The sequence below is a fragment of the Sphaeramia orbicularis genome, chromosome 11, assembly GCF_902148855.1.
Source record: "Sphaeramia orbicularis chromosome 11, fSphaOr1.1, whole genome shotgun sequence".
NCBI classification, from domain to species: Eukaryota; Metazoa; Chordata; class Actinopteri; order Kurtiformes; family Apogonidae; genus Sphaeramia; species Sphaeramia orbicularis.
The window spans coordinates 453,336-464,340 of NC_043967.1; the positions used below are offsets into that span (position 1 = coordinate 453,336).

General features: G+C 40.0%; 1 protein-coding gene across 1 annotated transcript in view; it reads right to left on the reverse strand.

The window, feature by feature from the left end:
- The window catches only part of LOC115428615 (Y+L amino acid transporter 2), a 48,083-nt gene extending 40,701 nt beyond the window's left edge, over positions 1 to 7,382 (reverse strand). The window contains exon 1 of the mRNA XM_030147746.1: positions 7,275 to 7,382. The gene's annotated coding sequence lies outside the window, so the exon portion shown is untranslated. The remainder of the gene's footprint in view (positions 1 to 7,274) is intronic.
- Positions 7,383 to 11,005: the final 3,623 nt, after the last annotated feature.

Here is an 11,005-nt window from a genome sequence, read left to right on the forward strand (position 1 = left end):
CTAACTACTAATAATCGGTATCGACCCTGAAAAACCCATATCGGTTGATCTCTAGTACAGAACTCTGCTTTCAATCCACTTAGATCTGAAATCTGCTTGACCAAAAGTCTCCAAAGAAATAATTTTATTTATTAGCTGCTGTCAAATAACAAAGACCATCATGCCATCAAGGTCAGGCTTCATGTGCATGTTTAGTTCTCAGACATGAAAAGCATGCAATCACATATTCAGTTAGAGACAAAAGGCTCTAAAGATATATTACTCTTTCGATTGTAAAATCCATCAATATTCCTGAAATATAGGCTACTATTTACTAACTAGACTTCTCCAGAGCTTAAAAGTGCTGCTTGTTTATTATCCTGCTGTGGGTCTACCCAGTCAGCATCGAGTAAACCTTTAAAGGTGCGGGAGACTTTCATCGCCAATTTTTCACCAAATCTATAAAACCCCAGTCATAGCCTAAGTATCACGAAGTCACTAAGTATAACTATCACTAAGTATTCCGTGTTTCAGCCGTTTCCACATTGTGTTTGTTGCAACCATATAATATCATATATGGTATTGCCAGGCAGCTGTGCAAACCTCAGCTTCCCACAATGCACGTTGAGACAAAATACCGAAGATGCCCAAGTTACCTCCTGGCTCTGTTTGTAAACACATGGTTTGTTTCTGGTGGATGACACTAAGAAACTGTTCACCGTGAGGGAAGAGATTCAGGTGAGTAATGCCAGAAAGACTTACAGATTCATGATACTGAGGATATGACTGAGGTTTGACAGATTTGATGAAAAATTGGAGATGAAAGTCTCCCGCAGCTTTAAGCTCTACCCTGGAGTTTTCAGGGCCATTTGGAGTACCTACCCTGAAGCAGGGACTCTGTTAGACCCTGTAAATGACCTGTGGGGGTGGTTCCTGCTGTGGAATGCACACCTATCTATGGTCCTAAACAAACCTCATGGGCAGCGACTCCAACATAAGGCTGGCACATAGATGTAACACTCATTACATAGGGTGCAATATTCTGATGCAGTCCAGCCTCATCTTTGACCACACTGGTCTCCCAGGTTCAAAAAGACCATGATAGCACACACACCCTTGTTTTGCTCTCCTGGTAAAACTCTGGCCTCCCTAGGCGGACACACTGGTACCTGCAATTAATCTTGGTTCCAACTAGGACTAGGCGATAAAACAATAACAATATATATTGCAAAATAACTTTTCCTCGATAGAAATATGAGCCATGCTTGATAGGGCTGGGTATCATGGCTAATTTCCTTAATCGATTCAATTCCGATTCATAAGGTTCTGAATTGATTAATTGTGATTCAATTCAATTCAGTATTAATTGACTGATTCAGATTCATTTAGTGATACCAAAGTCCAATTTTGAGTTGTAACCTGATTATTTGACTACTGCAGCCATGCAACACAGAATCAATATTGATATTAGAAAGTAAATAAATCTGACATTTCAGCAGTAAATAGATGGATCTGCTCTGAAATAATGAACAGGACACAAACATGTCCATGTTTCTCCAGTGGCTCAGATCAGACTTCTTCGTTATATTTATTCTGTTTTATACCTGGTGCTTCCAGCCTTCAGGCACATTACTTTCACCCTGGGGCACTGACACCAGTTTGCCCCTCTTGAAACAGACTTATGTTGGGCCCTTGGTACAAGAAACTCACTGGAGGGGGAGGGTGGGCGGAGCTTCATGATTTCCGCTTTACTATTCCTCTAACTCCGCCCTCAGCCACAGGTGATCCAAGTTAATATTTGTAGAACGACTGGCTTCAGCGACCCACCTCTGCTGGCCAGTTCCTCCACACTGTGGGTTCCAGTTTGAGACCAGGAGGACCTCGAACAGAGGGTTTTTACCCACCCTTCCTCCGCATTCTTCCCGCAACAAAACCGTCGTGAGCACGACCAAGACGCTCCATCTCCGCGAGGGGCTCGCGAGATGGAGCCGACTGCGCTACCACGTCAGCGGTTTCTGGGTCATTTACTCGTGGTCCTGCTCTGAAAAATCAATCTCATCCACCATTAATCGATTATGCAAAATTAAAAAGAAATCGATCCAAAATCGATCAAATCGATTTTTTCACCCAGCCCTAATGCTCAATACAATTTGGATAGAATTCATTTGTCCATGTTTTGACAGACAAGAGAACAGCCAATCATAATTAAGTCATGCTGCACCGAACCAATCACGCTAGAGCCACATCAAGTTAGGTTGACCCACACAGCACAGGCGTAAGAGTCAGCTGCAGCACACATGCTAATGTTTGGGCTGCAGTGGAGATAGAATGAGAGGTAGATGGAGAGAAGAAGGAGAAAATGTGACCAAGAACCCAGGCGACAAACTTACTGAAAAGTAGGGTGCGAACCATTTCGATTCAGGGCCTTCAATACAATGTGGAGGTATACCGAACAAATACATGTAGCCTATGTGAAGAACGCAAACACTCACCTTTCCTAAAGTTTCACTTTCAGTTTATGCCAGTTAAGGAATGCACCCCCCCATATATACCCCCGGTATTGTTTTGTGAATATGGTCTGTTTCGTTTGTGTTCTTTCTTAAAACTTGAAAGCTTTTGCCTGCTGGTCAGACTTTTACTTTAGTTTTAAATATATTTACCTGTTTTATTTATCTGAAACAGTTGTATATTGTTCTTCAGCACATCTGTCATGTTCAACCTCTGACAGACAATAAATCATATTTAAATAAAAAACAACCTTCTGATGTCTTCACAACTAACTTATGACTAACAGAAAATTTTAGTTTGACAAAAACAGTGATTCAGTTTACATCATGATACATATCGATATCGTCCGATATAAATAAAATTATTGAGATAGGATTTTTTTCCATATTGCCCAGTCCTACTTCCAACTCAGAAGTCTGACCCAGGTCACCTTTAATACAACATCCAGGGAACATAGTGCCAGTTGATGAGTGGAACTCCCCTGAACTAATGAACTGCAATTTTTAATTCCTTGATCCTTCTGTTCTTAATAATTTTAGGCCAATTTCTCAGCATCTGTTTTAATCTAAAGTTTTAGGGAAAGTGGTTTCAACCCAGCTTTTAGCTTTTATGTGTCATAACAATCTCTGAGAAATTTCAGTCTGGTTTTAGACCTTTACACAGTACAGAAACAGCCCTCCTCAAGGTAACCAATGACAGTCTTTTAGCAGCTGACAGGGGAGAGAAGCGCTATTTTAATTCTTTTAGATCGAAGTGCAGTCATTGACACTGTAGATCATGCCATTTTAAACAGAAATAATAATAACAATAATAATAATAATAATAATGAACAGGACAGAAACATTAGCATGTTTCTACAGTGGCTCAGAAAGGACTTCTTCGTCTTTATTGTGTTTTATGGCCGGAGGCTTCTTGCATTAAGGCACATGGCTATCACTCTGGGGCACTGCTACCAATTTTGGCCCCCTTGAAACATAATCATGTTGGGTCCTTGGTACAAGAAAGTCACTGGAGGGGGGGGGGGGGGGGGGGGGTGTCTGTGATTGACGCTTTACTATTCCTCTAACTCCACACTCAAGTTAATATTCCTAGAACGACTGGCTTCCACAACCTGCCTCTGAGAGCCTCCGCTGGCCACTTTCTCCCCACTGTGGGTTCAAGTTTGAGGTCGTGGGGACCTCCTGCGGAGGGGTTTTCCACACCCTTCCTCTGTGTCCCTCCCACACCAGAACCGTCACGAGTGCAATTGAGACACTAGCCTCCCCCAGGGGCTCCTGAGACTGAGCCGGCTGCGCCTCCACGTTGCGGTACCCGGGTCAGGTACTTGTGGTCCTGCTCTGAAAAATCTATCTCATCCACTATTAATCGATTACGCAAAATTAAAATGAAATCGAGGGCAACTCGGTGGTGCAGTGGATAGCATTCGTGCCTCACAGAAAGAAGGTCCTGGGTTTGATTCCAACACCAGTCAGCCGGGGGTGGGACTTTTCTGTGTGGAGTTTGCATGTTCTCCCAGTATCTGCGTGGGTTCTCTCTGGGTAGTACGGCTTCCTACCACCATCCGAAAGACATGCACTAATAGGTTAATTGGTTAATCTAAAACGCCCATAGGCGTGAATGCGACAATGATTGTTTGTCTCTATATGTCAGCCCTGAGATGAACTGGCAACTTGTCCAGGGTGAACCCCGCCTTCGCCCATAAGTAGCTGGGATAGGCTCCAAGTGATCCCTGTGACTCTAGTGAGGATAAAGCGGGTTCAGATAATGAATAAAATGAAATCGATCTAAAATCACTCAAATCAATTTTATTGCCCAGCCCTGTCCATAACTGTACAAGGGGACATCTAATTCAAACTAATAATATGTGGATGCGGAACCGGATGCTGAGCCAGACGGGTGCAGGTCACAGCTGGCCAGAGCCCCAGCCTATTTGACTTATACGGAACTCGGATTGAGTTATGAGTAAGGGCTCATTTATGCTCTATGTTTAAGACAGAGACGGAGAATTTTGTCTGTCCCTTGTGTACATTATGTACATAATTCTGTCTATTGTCCGGGAGCTTTTGGATCTGTACCCAGACGGAGAATAACAAAACTTTTCAAAGAGCAACTGTGTGAGTTATTGAAAAACTACCAACATATGTATGACAACTACCCTTCTCAATATTAACATTAGTATTCAAATTAGTAATACCTCCTCTGTCGCTGCCATGTTTGTTATTATTGACTTTCTTCTTCTCAAAAAACTTTACCCTTCTTCGTGATATTCAGCCGGTATGGAAATTAAGAGTGGCACCCTCTGGTAGATTGATTGAGAAATGCTCATTGGAATGTACAGGACGCATGCAAGTATGAAGACAGTGATGCATGACCACGTTAGAAACAGACGTACCTATTTATGTACATAAAGCAAGCAGAAATGAGCTTTAAGGCTCTTTCAAAAAGTGACTATGTGAGTTTGTGGAAAAACTACTAACATATTCATGACAACTACTCTTCTCAATTTTAACATTAGTATCCAAATTAGTAAAACCTCCTCTGCCGTCATCATGTTTGTTATTGGCTTTCTTCTTCTTAAAAAACTTTAATCTTCTTTGTGGTATTCAGCTAGTATGGTAATTAAAAGTAGCGCCCTCTGGTGGACTGATTGAGAAACGCTCATTTCGACATATGGGATGCACAGAAGTATGAAGGCAGTGATGCATGACAACGTTACAAACCTATTTACGTGCATGAAGCGGGCATAAATGAGTCTTAAGGCTCTCCATCAGCTCCCAGTTACGTTTCAGCACACAGCTGGGCTCTGCATCCGAATCTTACCATGAACCATGACTCAAGAACCACAATACTTTCCAAACCGTGGATAACCTGTATCGTTGCATCCCTAATGGACACCAACAGGAACCATCATCAAGAACAAAGGCTACTCTATTGACTATTAAAAAAAGCCATCGGACTTAGTAAACCTGGGGTATGAACAACTTTGAACATGGTGCTTTTTGGAAATCCATTAATAAAATACTCCTGAAATAAAGTAACTCCCTAAGTATAATTTATTGTTATTCCCTCCCTAATTTTGAGGACAACTGTACATACTTATTTTGGCAGCTGCTTAGACTCAGTAAGCCTGAATTTGGGTGCAATGGATATGAGTAACAACACCCTACAAAAAAAATATATAACAGTATATAATATTTTCCATAAGGACAGTAGGGTAGCAAAGCGAAAGAGGTGGATTTCTTTATGTCTGCTAATAAATCAAATTTTATTAATATAGCGTCAAATCATAACAAAAGTTATCTCATGATGCTTTACATATTGAGTTGGTCGAAACCAGACTCTAAGCCAATTTACAGAAACCCAACAGAATCCTCCAGGAGCAGACAGTTATGACTGGTGACAGTGGAAGGAAAAACCACCTTTAACAGCAGAAACCTGGAGCAGACCCAGACTGAGGAGGATGGATGACTGACAGGAGCAGTTGGGGTTAAAGAGCGAGAGTAAAGGAGGAGAAAAAAGAGAGAGCGATAGAGATATAGAGAGAGACTGGGGGAGAAGGGGGGAAAGTAGGGGAAGTAGGGGGAGACACATGGATGGAAGTGATGAATAGAAAACTGAACTAGGACTGATAAAAGTAGATCAGCTGGTGTTAGTATAAGTACTAGAAACCAGAACAAAGGACCATGACTGTTAATACTACTACTACAAATACAAGTACTAACAGTGGATATACTACTACTACACATACAAGTACTAACAGTGGATATACTACTACTACAAATAAGAGTACTAACAGTGGATATACTACTATTACAACAGTTAGTACAAATAAGAGAAACCTCTACCATCAATGGAAGTACATAATAAACACTTTCATAATTAGATGGACAAGTGAGTGATGACGCTGAAGGCAGGAGAGGGGCTGATGAGTGCACAGCACTAATAGGTCTGTACAGACACATGTTCCGTGTACACTCCAAACCTGACTTCACCACCCGGATATGCTCTGTGCTTTAAGCAAACATGGCTGCTCAATGTATGTGCCCACCATCATACAACAGAGCCATCAGTGGGGCTGTCAGTTTACTCCTCAGTCTCACTCATATTACTGCATTTCCAATGTGTTCGTGAACAAGTGGACGGACTGACGGACATCTTTTAAGTTATTAGACTTTGTTGATATGCCTAATAACACAGGGAAATAAGTCCCTCCCGTATCACTACCCTCTAACAGTAAACACACCATGAAGGGACACCGGATAAGGAGCTGAAACGCAGACACACGACCACATTGTTTCTGGTGAGCTCCACACGTGCCGTTAAAACCGGTATTAATTAACTACAGGGCTAACCCGGTTTGGTTCGGTGCATCCACAACACACTCTCCTTTAACTCCATTCTGCCGGAACCATGTCCTTTGGTTAATGCTTAGCCGGCTCAGGATGGCTGATAGCCTTGTTAGCAGCTGCCTGATTAATGTGATGGACAGGATATTAGTGTACGGATAAATTAATAATATTCCCCCAACACTGTGAGAAGACAAAGGTAAAAAGTACTCATGTCTTACAAGTCCAGCGGCGTACTTGTGTCTGAGAGAAACATGCTATCATAGCCAAACTAAGCTAGCTAAGTGGAAGGGCTGCTGCCTCCTCACATGTATGATGTACATCTGAGTGGGTGACAGTCCTGAGGCACAGCTTACCCATAGTTCCAGTGGAAACAAACCACTAACGGAGGTTCACAAGAGATGTATATCTGAAACTGACTCCCACAAAAGCGGTACTTACCCGCGTCCTGTTTCCTCTTCCAGTCCTGGAGCAGGAGCCCTGCAGCAGCCTTTCAAACACGGTCCAACTTCTGCGGATCCATCAGCTGCCAACATCTGCCGCTGCTGGCTCCTCCCCCTGGGCGCGGGCCAACCGCCAAAGCAAGCTTAGCTCCGCCCACCCCGAAACCGGACGGTGGGCGTGTTATCTTGTCAACCGGTTGCACGAGTCTAAAACCTTCCTCTAATCGATAACGGCACGTGTAGGTATGTTAAATAGTAGCCCAAGGGCAGAACTTATTATAAATGCATATATGCCCCTGTATCTGTGCGCGCGGATCTTATGACATAAGTAATATGGTCACGTGGATCAATGGGCGCATTGATCTTAGCAGTGATGCGGTTCTACAGGTAGATCCCATCCAGCATGTCCATGTGGGACCTGAAGGGTTCCATTTGGGCTGCACAGGAGGGTCCCATGTGGGTTTGTCTGCAGTTTCCATGGTGACCCCACTTATGTTTACCCAGATCAGAATCAGAATGAGAGATCTGAATATATCATATTATTTATTCTTCACACTATTTATCTTTCATGTCATTTGCACTACTTCTCATGTCATTTGCACTACTTAAATCTGGGCTCTCAAACTCATTTTCTTTCAGGTTCCACATTCAGCCCAGTTTGATCTGCAGTGGGCCGGAGCAGTAAAATAACAGAGTAACCTATAAATAATGACAACTCCATGAAAATACTTACTTTTATAAACTATCCAAAAAATGTAAATAACATGAAAAAAACTGAAATTTAAATTTAAAAAATTAAGCAAAATAAGAGCAATTTTAACAATATTCTGCCTCAACTTATCATTTCTATATGTGCATTATGGATCAGATCTACAAAGACACTAAACATTTAGTAAAAGGCAGAAAATGGTTCAAATCGTACTTAATTTTCTTTAGACATTTCAGGTCGTTCATATTTGTTCAGGTTATTCACATTTTATTGTTACAGGATAGTTTGTACATGTAAATATTTCCATAATTTAATGTTTTTTTTACCCTAAAACAAAGAAAAGAATTGAAGATTGTATTATTTATAGGCATAATGTAATATTATTTTTCTCACATCAAACCAGTAGTAAATCTGCAGTCATTCTTTTTTGTCGGTTCTTCTGCTGTTATTATTTGACTGTAGATCATATTGGTCTGTATGTAGAACCGCAACTAAAATGAGTTCCACAGCCTGGACTGTGCAATTTTTACACTTTGCAAATTCATCCCAGGGGCCGGATTGGAACCTTTGGTGGGCCGCATGTTTGAGACCCCTGACTTAAATTCTATGTGTTACAAATATCTTATTTTGCAATACTTTTAATATTTTAATGTAAATAACTGTGCCTTTTACTGATATGTGTTGTTGTTTTACTGATATTTGTTGTCTGTCTGTAAATTCTTGCACTGAACCGGAGAGCTTTGCCTCAGTTCGTTGTACTTGGTACAATGACAAAAAAAGAGATTCTGATTCTGATTTTGGTTCTGACTGTAACATGGGCAAACACATGTGGGGTCACCATGGAAACTGCAGACAAACCCACATGGGACCCTTATATGCAGCTCACTTGTAACCCTTCTGGGGCCCACATGGACATGCTGGCTGGGTAACAGTCTTGGTAACATATTTTAAAGGATTCTCATATAATATATCCTAGCAATATAATAATTGTCAATAATGCCAAGATGATGAGCGATTTGCGCCCTAGCTTTGGCCTCAACTTTGAGAGAAGCACAACGCCACGTATTTTTCTTGGATCAACATAATTTATTTAATTATTTTTAAAATCCTGGGTTATAATGACTTACAGTTATTATTTATTGAATAGAATCTGCATAGGTCTGTTTACAGCCTTGACATTCACATGTGAATGTCTGGGAGGAAGTGGGTAAACACTGAAATGACTCCTATTAAGTAAGTCAGGTTTATTTATATAGCACAGGGGTGTCAAACTCATTTTAGTTCAGGGTCCATATTTAGCCCAATTTGATCTCAAGCGGGTCAGACCAGTAAAATAATGATTTAATAACCTATAAATAATGACAAATCCAAGTTTTTCATTTTGTTTTAGTATGAAAAAAACCCCAATTAAATTATGGAAATATTTACATTTTACAAAAAAGCTGTGAGTAACCTGAAAAAACAGAAATTTCATTTGAAAAATTAGTGCAATTTTAACAATATTTTGCCTCGACTTATTATTTATACATGTGCATGTGCACACAGTGTTGCATAAACATTTGGTAACAGGCAGAATATTGTTAAAATTTTGGAGTTTGGAACTAAAATTTGAACAATTTCTCCAATATTCCATCTGTTTTTATGAGCACAACTCCAGATCCCAGTGGATCCATAAATGCACCAAACATTTATGAACAGACACAATATTGTTCAAATTGCACATTTCAGGTTGTTCATCTTTGGTTTTATGTATGTATTTACTTGCATTTTATTGTGAAGGAATAGTTTTGTAAATGTTAATATTTTCACAGTGTAATGTTATTTTTTTCACTTAAATTTTTTCCACATAATTTTTCACAAAGAAAACTTGTCATCATTATTTATGGTTTATTGTGTTGTTATTTTGACTGTAGATCACATTGGTCTGTATGTGGAACCTGAACCAAAATTATTTGGACAACCTGGACTGTTCAGGTTCATTTTTGCACTTTCATCCTGCAGGGCCAGAATGGAACCTTTGGCAGGGGGGCCAGATTTGGGCCCCGGACCGCATGTTTGACACCTGTGATATAGCACTTTTTACAGACAGAATTCACAAAGTGCTTTACAGTAAAATCAGAAGTAAAATACATGGACAAACAAAGACACACAGCTACATACACAGGCATAAAAACTTACAGCTACACATAAAGGCATAAAAACATAAACACAAATTGTCATAAAACCCACACCTAACTAAAATCCTGTCTCAACAACAAGGTCTTTAGCTGTTTTTTTTTTTAAAGACTCAACAGCATTTAAAGTGTGAATTGACCACTCCATAGTCTGGGAGCCATTACTTGAAAGGCTTGATCTCTTCTAGTTTTGGATGCAGGGGATGACCACCATTATATCCCAGACTGGTACAGTTTGTTATGTAACTACTTTGACCAGTGTTACATCAGCACTACAAAGTACAGATTTAAAAAAAAATAGAAAGAAAAAAAAAAATCAAGTCACATCCCTGTTATTTATGGAAACCCACAGCTTTTGATGAAGACTGTGCTTTTTGCACTTTGTAGGCTGATGTAAGAGTTGGACATCATGCAGAAATGCATATAAGGCCACACACAGATACAGCTTTGGAAAATATTCTTGTGACGTGACAGTATCCAATCCAATCCAATCCAACTTTATTTGTAAAGCACTTTAAAACAACTGCAGTGGACCAAAGTGCTGTACAGAAGAATAATTAAAACCAAAACAGAAAAATAAAATACAGAATAGATTTAAGGACATAGAACCTGTACAAAAAAAAAAAAAGTGCTATACAGAAGAACAAATAAAACTCAGATAAAAGAATAAAATACAAGAAAAGATTAAAAAGCCATACAATTAAAAACAACAAAATAAATAAATAAATAAGATACATAAGAGCAATAAACCACTACCAAATGAAAACAATAGAATAAAGATAGTACCTTCAAACATCTCTCATGGTTAGTATCAGTCAAAAGCCTACAGTTATCATAGATTGGATT